At 42.6% G+C, this 16,050-nt stretch overlaps 1 protein-coding gene across 5 annotated transcripts in view; it reads left to right on the top strand.

The window, feature by feature from the left end:
• The first annotated feature begins 6,086 nt into the window (after positions 1 to 6,086).
• Positions 6,087 to 16,050, top strand: part of IL16 (interleukin 16) — a 108,573-nt gene continuing 98,609 nt past the window's right edge. For 2 of the 5 annotated variants that reach the window (XR_010121017.1, XM_063640148.1), the window contains exon 1: positions 6,087 to 6,397. The gene's annotated coding sequence lies outside the window, so the exon portion shown is untranslated. The remainder of the gene's footprint in view (positions 6,398 to 16,050) is intronic. The other 3 variants (XM_055277464.2, XM_055277460.2, XM_055277461.2) reach the window with 2 other exon arrangements.

The following is a 16,050-nucleotide window of genomic DNA, read 5'->3' as shown; positions in this document are numbered from 1 at the left end:
CAAACCTACCCCCAAAGGCGGAGGAAGTTGAGGGGCCAAAGAAAGAAGCTGAAAAATCCAGTTTCTTAGAAAGAAATGTTGAATAGGGACTTACGACCAGAAGCCATGTCTGTGTCTAGGATGGCGAGACAAGATGGTGAATCCCCACAATTACACCCCAGACCCAGGGTTTATATATCATAGGAGAGGGGTACAGTGCTTCAGAAGGAATGGGTAGGGTGATTGCTTAAGGTCAGGATTTATGGTAAGTACAGTAACATCAAGATTGTTTTGACCTAAGGGCAGGATAAGTACATGCTCTTATACAAGGAACAGTAGATAGACTAGAAACCTTCCGAGACTTTCCTGGAACTGGAGTTAATCAGAATCCAACATGGGGGATTAGCACCCTAGATGGAGTTGCCTCAGCCTCCACACTGGCCCACAGCAAGTGCTGCACAAATGCTTGTTGTTGCTGTTATTAATCAGCCAAGGTTCTATATCTCTAAGTATTTTTTCTTTGTTTTAGAGCCATGAATTAAACCAAGTGATTCTTCTTGTCATAACCAGAGGGTCATGAATGCTCTTGGAAGTAAACTCTCTTCCCTTGGAGAGAACATTTTGTTTCCTAATCTGTGGCTTCTAGGAGCTAAGAGAGATACTGTGAATATGTTTTTTAAGTTCCATTTAAACCTGGGCCTAATCACATAAATTACGCTAAGGAAATGTCTAGAAGAGCTCTTTGTAAACTCGAAACTACAAACAAATGTAGAAACTCATTACATGGCATTAGTCATTTATTATTCTTTCATTTATGCATTGATTCACTCAGTAAATGTTTATCAACCCTTTATGGGCCAGGCATGCTCTAGTGCTGGGGACCCCACAGTGAACAGACTGATCAGGTCCCTGTGTGGGACCTAGATGGTGCGGATAGGTGGTATGCAAGCACCCAAGCAGACTAACAAGACAGCTTCAAATGCTGGCAAGTTCTATGAAGAAAATAAAATAAGGAGAGGTAATGGTGAGTGCCTGGTTTAGGTTGAGTGGTCAAGAAAGATCTCGCTTAGGATGCGGAGTCAGGGAAGAGCCAGCCATGTGAAGACCTGGAAGATGAACTTTCCTGTAAGAGAAAACAGCTAGGGCAGAAGCCTTAGGGTGACATGGGCATGGCTTATTCAAGAGAGAGCCAGAAGGCCAGGGTGGCTTTGGGATGCAGCGAGCAGGAGAGGCAGAGGTGGAAGCTGAAGTTTGGGAGATAAGGGTGAGATCATTTAGCTCCTTTGGGACACTGTAAGGAATTTGGGTATTATTTTGAAAAACAATGCAAAGCCTTTGGAAGGGGCGGAGCACAGGGCATTTTTAGGGCAGTAACTACATCCCTCTGTATGATACTACAGTGGTAGATCCATAACGCTACGCACTTGTCAGAACCCATAGAACTGCACAACACAATGGGTGAACCATCACGTAAGCCATGAACTTTAGCTAATAATCATGTATCAGTATTGGTTTATCAATTGTAAAAATGTACCACACCAGTGCAAGATGTTAATAGTATGGGAAATTGTGTGTGTGGAGAGCGAGATCGGTATTCGGGAGTTCTGTACTTTCTGTGCAATATTTCTGTAAATCTAAAACTGCTCAGAACAATCAAGTTTATTAAATTTTTTAAAAAGTGGTTGGGTGCAGTGGCTCATGCCTGTAATCCCAGCACTTTGGGAGGCCAAGGAAGGAGGATTGCTTGAGGCCAGGAGTTCGAGACCAGCCTGGGCAACATAGACCATGTCTCTACAAAAAAAAAAAAAAAAAGCCAAATGTGGTGGCATGTGCTTGTTTTCCCAGCTACTCGGGAGGCTGAGGCTGGAGGATTGCTTGAGCCAGGAGTTTAAGGCTGCAGTTGCTATGATCATACCACTACACTGCAGCCTGGGCCACAGAGCAAGATGCTATCTCAAAAACAAACAAACAAACAAACAAACAAAAAAATAGTTTTTAAAAGTAATTCAAGCCCTTGCAAATGTTATGCTGGTGAATGTCATGATCCAATTTATATTTTCAAAAAGCCTACCTGCTATTATGTGAAAAATGGGTTATGAAGGTCTACGTAGGAACCAGAATCCCAGTTAGAAGGCGAAAGCCATAATCAGGCAAGAGGCACTGGTAAGAGGAGGGTGGCGGCAGTGAAGATGGAGAGAAGCAGAAAGAAAGTGGGATAGCTTCTGGGGATAGAGCCAACGAGAATCACTGATAAATTGGATGTGATGTGGAAGGTCAGAGAGACAGAGGGATCAAGATGAATAAAAACTCACAGAGGGCTTATTCTGGCAGGCACTGTTCTAAGAACCTTACAAGTATTACCACATTTAGTGCTAAACAAACCTTGTGAGGTGGATGTTGGTGCACTAGCCAGCCTGCAGATGACAAAAGCAGTCCACAGAGAAGTGCCTCTTTGCCTGCCTATCATCATGCACTTGGGCAGGGACAGACCTGCGAGATGAACCCAGGAATTTTGGCTTCAGAGCCTGTGCTATGTTCTTCCCACCTTGATACTGAGTATTTTGGCTTGGGAAATTGATGGATGCTAGTGACAACTACCAAAATGTGGAAGTTTAGGGAAGAAACATTTTGTTAGGGGGAAATCAAGAGTACTATTTGGCAGTGTTCCTTTTTTTTTTTTTTTTTGCCTCACTGAATAAGAGCCAGGCAATGTTACTTTTGAAATTTAAGTTAAACCCCAGCTGAAGATGTTAGGCAAGTGGTAGGAAATAACAGTCAGAATTCAAGGAGAAGTCCAGGGCTGGAGAAGTGAACTTGGGAGTTGTTGGCATGTGCGTGGTATATTTGCCTGTGGACTGGCTTCAGCTGCTTGTTGTAATTGTATAGTACCTTAGTGATGGAATATTACTTTGAAAGGATGCAAGCCCGATGGACAGTTTGAAAGAAAAAAAGGCCAGAGGGAGAGGGCAGCATGGTCTAGATGGAAGTCAGCTAGAATTTTCGTATGAAGTTAAAACCTTTGGTTTGAATCTATATGTTGCTGTGGGCCAGGGAAAGAGGGGAAGAGAGCCCGGGAGTGGGAATCAAGGGATCGATGGCTTCTGACTGCACAGCCTTGGACGCACACTTTTTGGACACGTAACTTCTCTGAGTCTCAGTGTTTGCATCGGTAAATGGGAACGTACAATAAAATCGTCAAGTTTTGGCCTCGACCTTCTCTCTAAGTTGAAAGTGCTAAATGCAGAGAGAATTTATTATCATCATGTTGTGATGTTACATTACTAGTTAAAATTGTTAAATTATATTTTGCATCATGATAATACAGTTCGCATGACCGAAAGTGTACAGCATAAAAAATTCCCAAGGCATTTTATAGATTGTGAGACAGCTCCTTGCTCAGACCTCTGAGCAGCCCTGTCAGATTATTGGGTTATTGTTTCCATTTTGTGGACATGGAAACTGAGACTCAGTAAGGTAAAAGGACTTGCAGTTGACAGAGCTGCTTAGTACAGAAGCTGGGGCTTACTGGTCTGACTCTAAGCTCTTTATTTTGCCATTGTTGGAACAGAATAGGAGATGACCCTGTCGTGTCATTTTAAGGACACACTTTCTTTTGCCTTCTGAATATTTTTACTTGCCACAACAAACATGTATTACTTTTATAATTAACATTTTGAAATTAAAAATTTTTGTAATTTTAATTTTTTAAATTAAATTTAAATTTGTAATTTTAATTTTAATTTTTAAAAATTAAATTAGAATTTTTAAAATTAAACTTTTTTAAATTAATTTTTTAAAATTTGTAATTTTAATTTTGTAATTAAAATTTTTGTAATTAAAAATTTACTTTTGGAAATAAAATCTTGTAATTAAAAAATAGGAGAATTAGAAGGAAATACAGGTTATTGGTTATGAAACTTTAGCAAGCATCAGAATCACTTGTTGAACAGATTTCTCAGTTCTGTGGGCTGGAAGGGCCAACAAGGTGAGCAGGCTTCTGCTTGGTTAGCTGTTGGCAGCATGCTTCCCCCTCTATTGCCTCATTCTCTCAGTAAAACTGTGCAGTAGAAGTTTCTAATTTCATCTGGCAGACAATTAATTTCATCTAATTTTCATCGTAGCAGACTAAGGCTGTGAATGACCAAGATCACACAGGAAGCTCTTGGTTGAGCTTGAAGTGGTGCTTGAACTTCCTAGTTCTAACCAGGGCGGGGCTCTCTCAGCTGCGTCTTCCTTCCCCTCTCTTCTGGCTTGCAGTGAGCTGTACTATGGAGTGTTGGGCAGGGTGGAGACTCTTCTTTTTCTGCAGGATGTCCTGAAGGGCAGATGGGTGACAAAGTTTCCACCTGGAAGCGCAAACCACCCGTATTAGGAAAAATCAGGGCCAAGTCTCAACTACACTTGGAATAAATTTTCCTTCTGAGAGTGAGAAAGAACAGATCTTCGGAAAATAGAGGGAGAGGCGGGAACTGGATTCAGGTGCTGATGACAAGAGAGAGCTTAGACTTAGTGGAGGAGGGAGGCTGTGGGGCCCTCCCAGGCTTCAGGATCCAAGAAGGGCAAGGCCAGCCTCCATAGCCCTGGGGTGCTGAATTGCTCCTCAGCCCCTCTGCCAGAGCAAGACGGAAGTGGGGCCTGAGTCTATCCTGGCCCCACCGCACCCAGGCCATTGTGAGAGAGATTGTGGGTGTGAGCTGAGCAGGCGACACTGACAGAGGCGCTCACTCCCTGCAATTTAGAAATTCTTTCACTGCACTCCAGACTCAGCCCTACAATGTCCCCTGTGCCTGCTGACAAAGGCAGCTTTATCCCCAGAGTGCTCCCTCCTCCCATGCTTCCCTTGCGACCATGGGCCTGGGTTCTCCAGCAGCAGCGGCTAGATCTTTACAGCTTTGCATGGAATTTCAAGGGCTTCCTACAGTTGCACCTACACCCTCATTAAAGCCCCCAGGAAGCCCTGAAACATTTGGTGCTGAGCATTGGGAAACAATTCCATTCTTTAGAAGAGAGGTCCACACAGAAACCTCAGGCTAGCATGTACACACGGCTCACAGAGACTGAGCTTAGGAGAGATGTGTGGGATGCTCTTTGCGGGGCAGATGGGTTAAATGCCACCCTACGATTCTCCAAGGGGCTACGTGGGGGAAAGGCACTCCGGTCTCATGACAGTAATGCCAACAGGACACACACAAAAGTGCCCCATTCTTTTATGCTGCAATTTTCAACATGCTCTGTATACGTCAGGTCATGGGCTCTCACACTTGAGCACGCACCAAAATCACCCGGAGGCTTTGTGAAAACAGAGTGCCAGAGGGGCTGCTTCAGGAGGTCTAGGCCAGGGCCTGAGAACTTGCATTTCTAGCAGATGCTGCTGATGCAGCTGGCTTGAGGACCGCTGAGTTACATACGCCTCTGAGAGCCAGTCTGTTGTTTTGGGAAAGGACGGCACAGACAGGAAATGAGATGCTATGGGAAAAGCCTGGGCTTTGGAGACAGGTGGATTTTGGCTTGCTAACTTGCTAACTGTGTGACCTTGGGGAAATTGCATGGCACGTAGTAGGTATAGGCTTTAATGAACGTTTGTGCAGTGGCTTTCTTTGTCTGCCAAGTAGGTGATATATTTACCAGATTGATGGCAGGATTGTATGTGATGACTTTTTTTTCCTCTTTTTATTAAATTTTTATATAATTTGAGATGAGTTCTCACTATGGTTTGCCCAGGGTGGTCTTGAACCCCTCCGGCTCAAGTGATCCTTCTGCCTCAGCCTCCTCAGTAGCTGGGATTATAGGCTGTGCCACAGCTCCCAGCATGTAATGAGGTTTATAGAAATCTCCTAGCAGTGTGCCAGGCACATTGCAGGTACCAAGTCATGTTTGCTACCTTTCTGCTCTCCTAGTCATTTCTGTGTTGTCCAAAGAAGGCAGGGGCAGCTGGGCTGGACCAAGGAACCTCACTGTGGTTCTGTAGCTCTGCACTGGGTTTGCCTCCTGGGTGTTGCCGGCCAGCCCAGCAGATGGTGGACCTTGTTCTGAGGCTGAGCTTCTCAGCACTGGCAGCCCCCCTTTTTGGATCAAGCCTTTTCACGTGGAGCAGTCAGATGGCTCAGATCGGGAGTCTTCGAGCAAATCCATGCCAGGTGGGACACATTTGTCCTGAGTCACCTGTCCAGAGCAGGTGGTGAATATTGTGTCCTACTCACAGCATCTCAACTATCGGAACCTGGGATCTGACTTAAAGGCCGGCCTCCGTCTGAGAACTTAGCGTCCATTTCTCAATCCTTGCCGGCTCTGACCCAGGCCTGGGCCACAGGCTGTCCGGGAATAAGTGGTGCTGCAATCCCTGCTGGGCAGCTGGAGAGAGGAGCAAGGGAGGTGGCAGCCCCGGGGGACTGTGCATAGGGAGGTAGGTGGGCACCAGGTGAGTGAATGTGTGTCAGGCAGCTGCTCTGTCCAGGTGGCCGTTACCGGAGGGAGGAGGCTGGGCCTCTCTGACCTGCATGGGGAGGGTCTTGGTTACTAGGACGTAACTTCATATTTGGAAGTGGTGCTGGGGTCAGGGGCAGGAGCAGAAGCCAGGATTGTGTTGGTAGGAATCTGTGTCACCATGTCACACAGGTACAGGAGGAAGCAGCTTCAGAAGGCCAGGGCGGGCAGAGGGATATCGCTTGACCTGGCTCTGCGGCACGGGGAGAATTCGGTCCTGAGATTTCGGACTTTTCAGCCTAGTCTCATCCTTGGTAATGGGGTGTGGAAGGAGGTGGAGGAAAGGAAGGCAGCGGGAGAGAGAAAGGCCACGGGCACCTGATGGTGGCTTCTCTGCTGCCTGGCCAGACTCCTTTTCTCCAAAGTGGGCACAGCAGGTGGGCATCTCTGCAGATTGACCATGGGAAAAGTGTTCACTCTGCTTGCTTTTTGATAATGGTCCCGTGACTAATTCCTGCATTGGTAGGTCCCAGGATTGGTGTTTTTTGTTTTTTGTTTTTTTCTTTTTTGGTCCATAGCAAGTTTGCTTTCTGTAGCTGGAGAATGAGGTAACAGCACAAGAATAGAGGTTCCCTGGGGAATACAGGGAAGCATCTGCTCCTACTGCCCTTATCAGGTGAAGTCCTCCCACTTCAGGCTGAGCCACACAAAGACGACCCCTTTGTCCCAGGAGGCCAGTTCAAGCTCCCACCGGGTTCCTGGAAGCAGCCTGGGAGCTGCCGTCTCTGTGGCTCCCCTTCCTATTTCTCCAGTTTCCCCTGGAAGGAGAAGACTGTTCAGCCTGTTTCCTCCTCTCTGTTCTCCTTCTTTACCCTGAAGTTAAGTGATGGTCAACATTTATGAGCACAGTAGAAGGCACCTCCCCTGCTACAGATATGATGTGGGCATGAGCCGTCAGGTGGGTCAGACCCTTGAAGCCTCTACTGTTCATTTATTCAATCTCCAGTGAGTCTTTTTAATAAAACTTAGTACCCCAACCATCTCCTGGCCACTCTTCCTGCCCCAGGCACCACGCTAAAATATTCACATACCTCATTTCATTTAAACCTCACAACAACCTGGAGCTTAGGGAGTGTATCCCCAAACTGAGAGGTGAGGAGGCTTGCACAGGACCACTCAGCTAGACATTCCCAGGACCCGAACCGAGCCTGTCTGACTCCAAAATCCATGCTTTTGCTGGCTTTGTGGCATGTCTCAATAAATACTTAAGTTTCCTAAACACAAAGATGGTCATATATCCATAGGGTTAAAAAAAATCTCCGTTGGATGCAATTAACTATAAAATTATTATTTTCTAATTCTTTGTATTCATGGAAACCTTTTTAGAATTAAAATCTATCATGAAAGCTCATGTATAATCAGTTAAGGCAGAAATTATTTTGGCAGAGGCAGACCAGGACCTTGAGACCTGCCCTTTTGTCAACCCCTCCCCCTTTCTGGATCCCAGCAGTGGCCCAGGGGTATAGGAGTGAGAGGGAGGGAGGTACACTTTGAATTGAAATCTACTGGCCGGGCACAGTGGCTCACGCCTGTAATCCCAGCACTTTGGGAGGCCAAGGTGTGTGGATCACCTGAGGAAGGGGGTTCGAGACCAGCCTGGCTAACATGGTGAAACCCCATCTCTACTAAAAATACCAAAAATTAGCCAGGCATGATGGCAATTGCCTGTAATCCCAGCTGCTCTGGAGGCTGAGGCAGGAGAATCGCTTGAACCCAGGAGGCGGAGGTTGTGGTGAGCTGAGATCATGCCACAACACTCTAGCCTGGGCGACAGAGCCAGACTTCATCTCAAAAAAAAAAAAAAAAAAGAGAGAAATCTCTTCACCAGTAGAAGGTCCTCATTCCTTAATTGGCCTGAATTGGCTATTCATTTCTCTCCTCTCTGCTCACACTCCAGGCTCCACTGCTCTGAAGAGATTTGCTTTGACCCGAGTACAGAAGGATCTCTTCACCTCAAAATGCTCATTCAGCTTTCAAGCCCTAGCTCATGGGTTTCAAATTTTTATGGATTTTGCAATATTTGCATTATATACTTAGCCTCGGTTCAGCATCTCTAATCTGAAAATCCAACATCCAAAATCTCCAGTGAGCATCTCCTTTGAGTGTCATGTAGGTGCTTAAAAATTTTCAAATTTGGGGGCATTTTGGACATCAGATTTTTGAATCAGGGAGCTCAACTTGTAATACCTTAAATTTGTATTGTGCAGGCTAGGCACAGTGGCTCACGCCTGTAATCCAAGCAGTTTGAGAGGCCGAGGCGGGCAGATCACTTGAGGTCAGGAGTTCCTGACCAGCCTGGCCAACATGGTGAAACCCTGTTTCTACTAAAAATACAAAAATTAGCCGGGCGTGGCAGCACATGCCTGTAATCCCAGCTACTCAAGAGGCTGAGGCAGGAGAATTGCTTGAACCCGGGAGGCAGAGACTGCAGTGAGCTGAGATCATGCCACTGCACTCCAGCCTGGGTGACAGAGGGAGACTCCATCTCAAAAAACAAAAAAAAAAAAAAAAATATATATATATATATATATTTGTATTTTTATTGTGCATTTGAGTTGGTAATACATTTTCATATATAGGTTACGTTTTGCTATTAAAAAGCAATTCATTGTGAATAGCAATATGCTCATAAACATGGGGAGAAAATAGGCGTGGGGGCAAAATAAACAAATAGTTTCAAGAACTTGGAGTTTTGGTTAGCTAGGAAGGCAGCTTGAAATCAGGAATTTACTTCAAGTTCTTCTTTCGAATTCCTGTTGAAATAAGGACGAATCTATGTCAGTCTTGTTAACTAGACAGGGTTGCTCAGTGTATGCCAGAAACACTGAGAAGTCTCAGTGGATGTCTCAGGTGGATGTGAAGGACGCTGGGTGGAAGAGCGGAGCCCATCAGGAGGGAGGCGCTGTTCTTGCCACAGCTGGAGATGCTGGAGGAGAGGTCTGCTTTGAATGGGAGCAACTGGTAATGCTGGACGGTGACCCTATGCTGGGATCTAGCGTGGAGATCTCCATCGGTCTTGCCCCTGGCTTAGTCTTGGCATGTGCAGCTGGGATGGAAATGCTCCTCCAGTGGACAGTTACAGCAGCTAGGACATGGCTACCTCGCTCAGCCAATAGGAGGCGGTCACCTACAAACATCCCTTCCAAAGGTCCAAGGCTCCCCTGAGAACTTGGATGCTGGGGAATGATGCACCTTCCCTGCTGCTCACTGCACCTCTCACCTGGCAAAGAAAAGCCACAGGAAATCTAAGCCCTTTCTGCAGTCTGGCATGAGCATATGAAAGATTCCAACGAGGAATTTCAGAGCCCATCCCAGCTCCGAATCTGAGTAAGCACAGACCTCTTGAGTAGGGCTGAGCAAATGCGGCAAAATCAACGCACATATGAAAAGATTCAGTGGCCCGAAGAAGGGAGCTAAATGAGGAATCAAAGCAAATACCCCATATGGAATTGCTATAAAAAATCAGAGAAAACCTGAAAGTAGTGGTTTTCAAGCATGACCCACTAGTGGATTGAAAATCAAGTTAGTGGGTTGGAACCAACTTCTTTTTTCTAAAACAAAAAAAGAATAGCATACATCAGATTGCATCAGGTTCTTAGCAAAATCATATTTTATATTATCTTTTTCATACCAAAGATATTTTATATTATTTTTATTATACCGTAGTAAAGGTATTGTTTCCTGAAAGATTTTGGTTATATTTATTTATTTATTTATACATATAAATCTTATGTGTATGTGATCCACGTACTATGATGTAAAATGTAAATTATTATTGTAAGTCAAGATTTTTTTAATTTTTAAAATTCTTTAAAAATTATTTTTATTTATTTATCTATGTATTTATTTTCTGAAACAGGGTCTCACTCTGTTGCCCAGGCTGGAGTGCAGTGGTGCAATCCTGGCTCACTGTACCTTGACTCTGAGCTCAGGTGATTCTCCCCCTTCAGCCTCCCAAGTAGCTGGGACTACAGGCACATGCCACCACACCTGGATAATTTTTTGTATTTTGATTAGAGATTGGGTTTTGCCATGTTGGCCAGGCTGGTCTCAAACTCTTGAGCTCGAGTGATCTGCTCGCCTCAACCTCCCAAAATGCTGGAATTAAAGTTGTGAGTCACCATGCCGAGCCTAGGTCAAGATTTTAAAAGTTTCGTAAATAGTCCTGTAGAACACTGGGTGGAGTTTAGGATGGTGAAAATGTGTCAGAAGAGTATTGTAACTAAAATATTCCTGATCTTCTCTTTCAAAAAGATGGCCTTCTTCCCATTATCCAAGGCAAGGATTTCAGCCCTGAGTCAGCCATAAGCTGATCTCTCCTTTTTTCTGTACTTACCTCCTCATAAATGGATTAAGAGAGCCTCGAGCAACGGTGAGGGTTGGAGAAGGTGGGCAGGTGGCCCAGTCCTATGCACTTTCTCTCTCTTCCTTCCTTCTCCTCATCCTCCGAGGATGGTTGTAGCCAACTCCAGCCAAACTGCAGATGCCAGAGAATCCTGCAGCAGTTGCTGAGAACACAGGATACCTGTCACATTTACTGAAGCAATGGCTGGACAATGCATCCCCTGCATTGAGCTAGTTGTCAGAAGCAGAAAATAAAAAGTGTGTGTGTGTCTCTGTGTGTGTGTGTGTGTGTGTGTGTGTGTGTATGTGTGGTGAAAAAGAGAAATATATCTAAAAATAATCTTAAAAGAGATGATATATAATTTCTTACCAAAACCCAAGCCAAAACAATCATACATACACCCACACTCATGCACCCATTCCCTCCAACCCACACACACACACAGAAGTAAATGACAGCAGTTGGACCATCAAAATCTGAAAAATTCTTTCAGGCCAAAGACACCATAATGCTCTATAGCTGTTATTTTGCATTTCTTTGAATCTCCTGTCAGTTCTATTGAGAGATCATGAGATGTCAATTTAATGCCCCTGCCCTTAGTTCTCCAGGAAGGAGATCTTAGTTGTCCATCCATGAACAACTTTTTGAGCTGCTTTCCCACTTCTATTCTATTTCTTCCAGTAGGCAGATCATATTTTGGGTTTCTTTGTTTTAAGTTTGTGGTTTTTGCTTTTGTTTTTCCTTCTTTTTCTTTTTAGGTTGTAGTTAAGTGGTGTATGCAAATTTATTAGCAATTTATTATATTGCCACTTTGTATTTTAATCTTTAATATTAAATTTTGCTTTTGGTAAAAATGCTGTAATTAGTAAAATGTAGAGTAATCAGTTTTTACCCATTCTCTGCTCTTCAATAACAGCTTGTTGAGTATTCTTTCTGATTTATTCTAGCGTCAAACACACACACACACACATGCACACACTGTGCTGCAGCATGTTTTGTTTTCCAATTCTATGTAGCACAAAACGATTTAACCTCATTCTTCTCCAGGTCTCAACAGTATCCCATATATCTTGATGATCAATTACAATATAAGGCAAGTAGGCATAGGCAATTCATCAGATTTGAACCAGAGATGGGGTTACTAAGTGAACTATTAGTTCCCCAGAAGAATTAGCCCAAGCAAAGGTGTTGTACAGTATGTAAAATGTCTTTTCCTACTTTATACATTTTATCTGGCCAGAGAACACCTTTAAACATTAAATGCAATCATCCTTAGTCATTCAACAAATATTTACTGAGCAATTGATAGAGGCCATTCGCCAAGCTAGGCCTTATGGATCAACTTGAAATATGACAGACGTAGACTCTGCCCTCGGAGCTTAGAATTCAGTAGACATGACCAGTGGTGACACAAGCCACTGCAGTAGCATCAGATGAGTGCTTTGGTAGCGGAAGAACCTGTTCTCAGAGCACGGACAGCTTTGGGGGTCTGTATTGGTATGTGGTTTCATTTTAAAGAAGTGTTATCCAAAAACAGGGTTTGAAGAGTGATGAAAATTCAGCATCATCAAGGACTATAGAAAATTTGGAAGGCATTGGAAGCAGCCTGCACCAAGTCCTGGAAGCTAGAGAGCGCATGGGACATTCAGGGGACTGAAAAGGTTTAGTGCTGTAGTAGAATGGAGTTCAAGATAGGGCAGAGCAAGAGCCTGGAGAGGTTGGGGGAGCAGACCATGATGATAAAAAAATTGACAGGCCACAAAACAAGACAAACTTTAAGTTAAGTCTCAGTGATGGTTGTTAATACAATTTTGAAATAAAGCAAATGATAAAAATAATCTTAGACTGGGCGTGGTGGCTCACACTTGTAATCCCAGCACTTTGGGAGGCCAAGGTGGGTGGATCATTTGAGGTCAGGAGTTCGAGACCAGCCTGGCCAACCTGGTGAAATCTCATCTGTACTAAAAATACAAAAATTAGCCGGGCATAGTGGCACATGCCTGTAATCCCAGCTACTCGGGAGGCTAAGGCAGGAGAATGGCTTGAATCTGGGAGGCAGAGGTTGCAGTGGGCCAAGATCATGCCATTGCACTCCAGCCTAGACGACAGAGCAAGACTCCATCTCAAAAAAAAAAAAAAAACTTGAGAGATGATATATAATGATATATGATGTCCCCTAAATAGTCAATTACCCTGAGAGCACCTAACACCTCACCTCTTGCATAGGGAAGAGGCATTAGTGCCATTCTTGCAATCAATGAAGAGGAAAAATACAGGCTCAAATATTACTTTGAAAAATTGTTTACATAGCCACCAGTAATATCAAATAAAATGAATGAAACCTATGATTCATTAAGAAGGAAAAGAAAGTGTGAGTAAGTTGACTGGAAAACAAGAAAAGGAATAATTAAGGAGCCATAATAAGAAAAACAAAATATGTGAGAAGAAAGATGAATCAATTAAGCTCTGTAGTAAGATTACACATTAAAATAAAAGAGACTCTCAGATTCAGTTTAAAAAAGGGAAACAGAAAAAGCCTAAAGAAACAAACTTTCTCTCCCCAGTCCAATTATATCCCACTTTCAAGAAACACATTTAAAACTTAATCACATAAAGTTACAAATAAAGGGATAAGAAAATACTGTGCAAATGCAAATTAAAAGAAAGTGAGGTGTCAGTGTTAATTTTGTCAGACAAAATAAAAACTGAGGCAACTATTAAATAGATCAAGAATTACTTTTTACAAAATGATAAAAAGAGCACTCGATGAAGGCATGAAAATCAGAAAACTTTGGGTAAACATAAATGTAAAACAATGTTTTGTTTTACATTGAAATACATAAAACAAAAAATTAGAGATATACTCCAAATATGGTGTTAGATTTCAATGTACACCACTGTTAAGATTTTTTCAGATTAATTAGACAAAATGTACATAAAGAACTTGAATTCTATGACTTACAAAATTGAATATGTGCTTACATATATATGCAGTCATGTGTTGAATGGCAATGGAGATAAGTTCTGAGAAATTTCATCGTCATACAAACGTTACATAGGGTACTTAAACAGACCTGGATGGTATAGCCTACTACACCCCAAGGCTATATGGTATAGCCTACTGCTTCTAGTCTACAAACCTGTACAGCATGTTATTGTAGGCATTTGTAACACAATGCTAAGTATTTGTGTATCTGAACATTTGTAAACAAAAGGTATGGTAATGATATGGTATTTTAATTTTATGGGACCACTATCATATATGCAGTTCTTTGTTGACCATAATGACTGCATTTTAATATCACATTTGAATATATACATATTTGAAACTCAAAACACAGAATAATCATTCTTTTCAAATGTGCACAGAACACGTAAAACACTTAGTCACATCACGTACTGGCTAACAAAGTAAACCTTAATGAATTCCAACAAATAAAAATATCTAAGACACATCCTGTGGCACGATGCAATTAAACTGGAATTTTCTATTAAAAAATTATAAGAACAGCAAGACTAAATCTGGGAAATTTAACTACGTGAAATTAACAATAACAACAAAAATCTCCTGAAGAACTGACTTTAAATTGGGAATCAAAACTGCAATTACAGACCATTCCTAAAATAATATTTAGAATATTATATTTCAAAATTCCTGGGTTGTGGCCAAAAGGATGTTCAGAAGAGAATTTCGGGCTTTAAATAATGATGATGATGATGACATGGTGGCAATAAAAACCACCCAACAAACCATGCTAAGAAATTTACATCCAGGCCGGATGTGGTGGCTCATGCCTGTAATCCCAACACTTTGAGAGGCCAAGGCAGGTGGATCACGAGGTCGGGAGATCAAGACCATCCCAGCTAACGCAGTGAAAGCCCGTCTCTACTAAAAAAAAATCACAAAAAATTAGCTGGGTGTGGTGGCAGGCACCTGTGGTCCCAGCTACTGGGGAGGCTGAACCTGGGAGGCGGAGCTTGCAGTGAGCCAAGATCACGCCACTGCACTCCAGCCTGGGCAACAGAGCAAGACTCCATCTCAAAAAAAAAAAAGAAAAGAAATTTACGTCCAATATTTCAATTTATAATCACAATGTTGCTGTGAGATGGCTAATCATCCCTGTCTTACAGATTTTTAAAAAGTGAGTCACAAAAAGGCTAAGTAGATTTTTTAAAATTTCAACTTTATTTTAGATACAGGGGGTACCTATGCAGGTTTGTTACATGGGTATATTACAACTAGTAGTGAGCATAATACCCCATATATAGTTTTTTTAACCCATGCCCCACCTCCCACCCACCCCCTCTAGTAGTCCACAGTGTCTGTTGTTTGCATGTTTATGTTAATATGTGGCCAATCTGTAGCTCTTGCTTACAAGTGAGAACATGAGGTATTTGATTTTCTGTTTCTATGTTAATTTGCTTAGAATTATGTGTGGTCTCTAGCGCCATCCATGTTGCTGCAAAGGACGTGATTTCATTCTATTTTATGGCTGCATAGTATTTCAAGGTGATATGTACCACATTTTCTTTACTCCACCGTTAATAGGTATCTAGGTTGATTCCATGTCTTTGCTGTTGTGAATAGTGCCACAATGAGCATACAAGTGCATGTGGTTTTTTTGTTTTTTTTTTTTTTTTGGTATAGTGATCTGTTTTTCTTTGGGTATATATGCAGTAATGGGATTGATGAGTCAAATGATAGCTCTGCTTTAAGTTCTTTGAGAAATCTGTGAACTGCTTTCCATAGTGGCCAAACTAGTTTACATTCCCATCAACAGTGTACAAGCATTCCTTTCTCTCTGCAACCTCACCAGCATCTGTTGTCTTTTGACTTTTTAATAATTGTCATTCTGACTGGTGTGAGATGATATCTCATGATTTTTATTTGAATTTCTCTAATGATTGCTGATGATGAGCATTTTTTCACGTATTTCTTGGCTGCTAGTATGTCCTCTTTCAAAAAGTGTCTGTTCATGTCCTTTGTCCATTTTTAATGGAGTTATTTGGTTTTTGCTTGTTGATTTGTTTAAGTTCCTTATAGTTTCTGGATATTAGACCTTTGTCAGATGCACAGGTTGTGAATATTTTCTCTCATTCTGTAGGTTGTCTTTTTACTCTATTGATAGTTTCTTTCGCTCTGCAGAAGCTCGTTAGCTTAATTAGGTGGCATGATCTCAGCTCACTGCAACCTCTGCCTCCCAGGTTCAAGTGATTCTTCTTCCTCAGCCTCCAGAGTAGCT

Source organism: Symphalangus syndactylus, chromosome 5 (assembly GCF_028878055.3).
Source record: "Symphalangus syndactylus isolate Jambi chromosome 5, NHGRI_mSymSyn1-v2.1_pri, whole genome shotgun sequence".
Lineage (NCBI taxonomy): Eukaryota > Metazoa > Chordata > Mammalia > Primates > Hylobatidae > Symphalangus > Symphalangus syndactylus.
Note: the sequence above shows the minus strand (reverse complement) of the source record. Positions and strands in the feature narration are given on the sequence as shown.